The 4967-nt window shown below is 35.5% G+C and overlaps 1 non-coding gene across 1 annotated transcript; it reads right to left on the bottom strand.

Moving 5' to 3' along the window:
- Window positions 1-1677: 1677 nt before the first annotated feature.
- Trnah-aug lies at window positions 1678-1750 on the bottom strand. Its single transcript has one exon. It is a non-coding gene; the product is annotated as a tRNA-His (tRNA).
- Window positions 1751-4967: the final 3217 nt, after the last annotated feature.

Here is a 4967-nt window from a genome sequence, read left to right as displayed (position 1 = left end):
TTTTCAAAACTTTCACTGTTTTTATGGTTGTTTGGCTGATTTTATGAGGGTTTTTTTTTCAGTGGATCCACTTTTAAGGTTTTCTATGGCACAAACATTGCTTTCACTCTCACGGAGTCAGTCACTTGGAAATCCTGTGGTCCGGATGATCAGGAAAATCAGGCTTGATGATAATTATGAGTCACAAGCATGGAGGAACATGACAAACCGCTGCAGGGGCTCGGATCATACTGTCGATGTTTTCTAAATTATTTCAAAAACCTCCACTAAAAATATAATTATCGACGACGTCAACATTTTACGATTCACCGACCAAATTGTCCGAACAAGCTTTTGAAAAAGATGCTCCACTAATTCCTGCCTAAGTCTAGAAATTAAATGCTGATTAATAGGATAAGAAATTATTTTCCAGCCCACAACGCCGAATTTGCTATCATGAATTTCCGAATTTAACATGTAGACTATTTGGAAATCAAACCGATTCAATCTGGGGTGCCACAAGGCAGTGTATTAGGTCCTGTCCTGTGCCTGCTATTCGCTAGCGATCTATCAGAACGCAAGGAAACTACCACAACGTTCGCTGGGAAAATCAATGCTCAATCCCGTGAACTGACCACCTGAATTTTCCGAATTCATAGATGGACGTCAAGGAGGAGAATAAAGCTAAATGACCACCCATCTGACTTTGATAGCCAGAAAATTGTAGTGGAATCTCGTACACCAACGAGATAAAGTAGTATAGAGGTCAACAAATCTCGGAAAATTTACAGGTAGATGGGCAGGAACATTCCATTGATCATTGAAAGTAAGCTCTTAATATATCGACAAGTCCTCAAGCTTATGTCACTTTTCAAAATAAGAGACCGACCAAATCATATAAATGTGCAAAGTTTACTAAGATGTATAGTCAATGTACCTTGGTCAAAAGAGGAGACCTCAAAATGGAAACAGCTGTCTGTAAAGCCGCATTAAACCAAAATCAAAATAGAATTTTTTGCTCAACTGAAAAAATATTAGGGATATATTTAGCATGTAAGAGTCGCTAAATTACTCATACCAAAAGTAGGGAAGTACATTTCCTCAGTCACTAGTTAAGCTCTTTTCCGTCCCGAAACGAACAAAAATTACTACAAGACCTAATCCGGTTGGTGAGATTAGTCGTGTAAGTCAGACAAAGCCGTAAGTAGTATAAAAAATGAATTTTTAATTTTAAAATAAAAATTGGTTGGCGGGATGTTATAGCACAAAGTTTTAACGTAAATAATTCAAATTTAAAAATGAAATATTTCGTTATAAATTTATTTAGCCTTTTACCATTAAAAATCATTGTTAGGCCTATAAGTTAACCAGGCACATATGCAGTGTTAAGGCGCTCGACAGAACGAAATATTTTTTTAACTAACTTTCAATTAAGTTAGTGTGTTAAAACTAATTTTCAAATTACTTTATTTGTTAATTAATTAAATAATTAAATTAATTATTACTTGAATTAATTAAATTATTTTATTGCCACCACTTAAGAGAAGGCTCTTTCTTATACAATTTAATAAAAAAGTTTCCTTGGTCACACACAATACAAGTTCAATGTTAGTTAAAAATTCACTAGTTTTCGTGTTCTGCTTGTCTAATTAATATTTTTCAATTAATTAAGGTTTTTAGTTGAGATAAAAAAGTTAGTGTCACAAGCGGGATTCGAACCCACGACCTTCGGCTACATACGCCGCTACTCTACCGCTTGAGCTATCGTGACTTCGATCCACTCCCGGGTACCAACTTCCCATCTTAACTCCACCTTTCGAATTGTCCCTCCTTTTTGCCATTTTTCAATTCAAAATTCAAAAGGTGGGGAAACTTTTTTATTAAATTGTATAAGAAAGAGCCGTTAAATTGTAAGAGAAAGAGTGGTAGCAATAAAATAGTTTAATAATTTCTTTAATTCAAGTAATAATTAATTTAATTATTTAATTAATTAACAAATAATGTAATTTAAAAATTAGTTTTAATATTGCAAATTTATGTTCATATTTGTTAATTGTCAGTTATTTAATGCGGTAATTTTATAGTTTTTCCTTCGGGTTACAACTATGGTTTTGAAACGTTAGCAATGATGTGTCAGAGAGTAGCATTTCTAGAAAGGAAATATGCTAATTAATTCTTGTATGTCCAAATGGCGCAAGAGGTGCCAACCTGGTCTGAATACCCCATGCTTTATATCTCCGTTATTCTACCAACTTTATATTCTTTGGTTGTTACTTTTTTCACAATTAAGACACAAGTTTTTCGTCATTTATAATCGTATAAGCGACAAATTAATGGCACACTGAATTTATAAACATTTATTTAAAAAACGATATATAAAAAAGAACGTTTCGTCGAAACTTGAAATAAAAAAAACCTCGTAGAAACTATTTACCCAACAATCCTTTTCAAGGGGATCGAAGCGGACAAAATACACCGGAGCTGTAACTATTGGTAATTTGTGGAGGTGAGCATCCAGTAATTGGCCGAATTGGCGGTGAACGACGACCGCTTCAATCAAAACTACAATTATTTCACCGTTTACTGGCCCTGACGACTGATGATTATCGACGAATCGGAGGATCGAGGAACATGGGTATAGTTGGCGACCCGACCTGCAAATACGAGTTCGACGATTTTTTTTTTTATAAGTAAATATTTATTTGTATCCTGTAATTAACAAAATATCACATATAAATCTATTAACGTTAAAAGTGTTATCGGAAGCCAAACTGATGGTTTCTGTTCCTCAACAATTGACTTTTAAGAAGAGGTTATTGAAATAATTTAGATTAATTGGCCTTTATGATCGGCGTACATGCAGCTGTTTTCCTGGTCATGATAACATGATGACCTCAGCGATCTTCCATGTTTGTGGCACATCTCTAAGTCTGATGATACCGGTCAGGATTTCAAATGGTTTTTCAACCACCTGGTGATAGTCCACATTGTCGGAAAGAACGTGATACCTCTTTAGAGAAGACATAATTTAATAAAAAGGTTTCCTCGGTCACACACGATACCAGTTCAATGTTAGTTAAGAAACTATTTCGTTCTGTCGAACGCCTTAACACTGGCTATGCGGACTTGTTAACTTATAGGCCTAACAATGATTTTTGATGCTAATCGATTAAATAAACTTATAACGTAATTGTTTATTTTTATAATTGAATTATTTACGTTAAACTTTGGGACCATAACATTCCCCCCACCAAATTTTGATTCAAAAATTAAAACCTCATTTTTTACACTATTTACAGCTAATTAAGGTTTTTTAGTTGAGATGAAAAATTGAAAAATGGCAAAAAGGAGGGAAAACTTATAAGGTGGGGTAGAGATGGGAAGTTGGTGTCCGAGTGGATCGAGGTCACGATAGCTCAAGTGGTAGAGCAGCGGCGTATCTAGCCGAAGATCGTGGGTTCGAATCCCGCTCGTGCCATTAGCTTTTTTTCATCTCAACTAAAAAAGAAAACCTTAATTAATTGTAATGTATTAACTGGTCAAGCGGACCACGAAATTAGTGAATTTAACTATTTACAGCATTGGTTGAATTACATGAATAATCTCGCCAACGCAAATACGTCTTGTATTAATTTATTATTCTTTGGGACGCAAAGACGTTGAAGTAGTGACCGAAAGTATTCTCATCTTTTTGGTATGAGTAATTTATCGACTCCTACATGGTAAATATATCCCTAATATTGTTTCAGTTGAGCAAAAAATTTGATTTGATATTGGTTTCATTTATAGACAACTGTTTCCATTTTGAGGTCTCCTCTTTTGACCAAGGTGCATTGGAGTGTGCAGGTCAGTACACCGTCCTGAAATAATTGTATGGTTTGATTCATCTTGCTGGAACTAGGTTGAAGATTTGTTGGTTAAGTAATAGCACTTCAATGAGTAATGTAGTGTCCCTGCCCATCTACCAGTAAATTTTCCGAGATTTGTTGACCTCTATACTACTTTATCTCGTTGGTGTACGAGATTCCACTACAATTTTCTGGCTATCAAAGTCAGATGGGTGGTCATTTAGCTTTATTCTCCTCCTTGACGTCCATCTATGAATTCGGAAAATTCAGGTGGTCAGTTCACGGGATTGAGCATTGATTTTCCCAGCGAACGTTGTGGTAGTTTCCTTCCTTTCTAGTAGGTCACTGGCGAATAGCGGGTACATGAAAGGGCATAATACACAGCCATGTCGCACTCCAACTTCAATTTTAGTATATGTACCGCCGAAGCGAGTACATAAGATAGCTCGATAAGAGACCTTTGACCGTAGACAGTGCTCATCTAGGGGGTGGGTAGCAATCCCACTTTATAGTCCGAAACCGCTGTCGGGGCGTTCCCGAAAGTTTCTACGCTGGAGGAGCCTCTACACTCAGAGAGATAGAGTCGCCTTCTCTANAAACTTAAAATCCTGCATTATTTTCCGGACAACCCAATATTATGTTGTATATCTATTGATATTAACGAAAAAAGTATTGTTTTACGAGCGTAATAACATATCAATCCATAATAAAAAGCGAATTGCTTTTATGTTATTTTAATATACCACGGAATCCCCGCAAATTAACGATTAGGATAGGATAAACCTCCAGGAGCAAAGGCAACTGATAATAAAAGAATATGAATTGATTTATGATCGTCTCGGAAATTAAATTATTAAGAACCAATTAAAATATTGATGAGGTAACCGAGGGAAATCAAAGTATTTAATTTGCTTATCGCGATTCAGTAATCAACCCGGTGGATTGTTTGCTCAAAGCTTGTTCGGACGATATTAATTTGATGTATCCATGATTTTTCTTCATGATTACTGACTTAATGGACATTAATGGATTGTCCATGCGCCATGCACAACATGCCAACATGCAAGTTGAAGTAAAATAATAAAAAATAATTTCAAATTTAATTTAATTTGAGTGGAGGGGTTTTACGCACGGTCCACG

Source organism: Cimex lectularius, unplaced genomic scaffold (assembly GCF_000648675.2).
Source record: "Cimex lectularius strain Harlan isolate CLEC.00 unplaced genomic scaffold, Clec_2.1 scaffold141, whole genome shotgun sequence".
Classification (NCBI taxonomy): Eukaryota; Metazoa; Arthropoda; class Insecta; order Hemiptera; family Cimicidae; genus Cimex; species Cimex lectularius.
The sequence above is the reverse complement of the archived record's forward strand: the minus strand, read 5'-3'. Positions and strand labels throughout refer to the sequence as shown.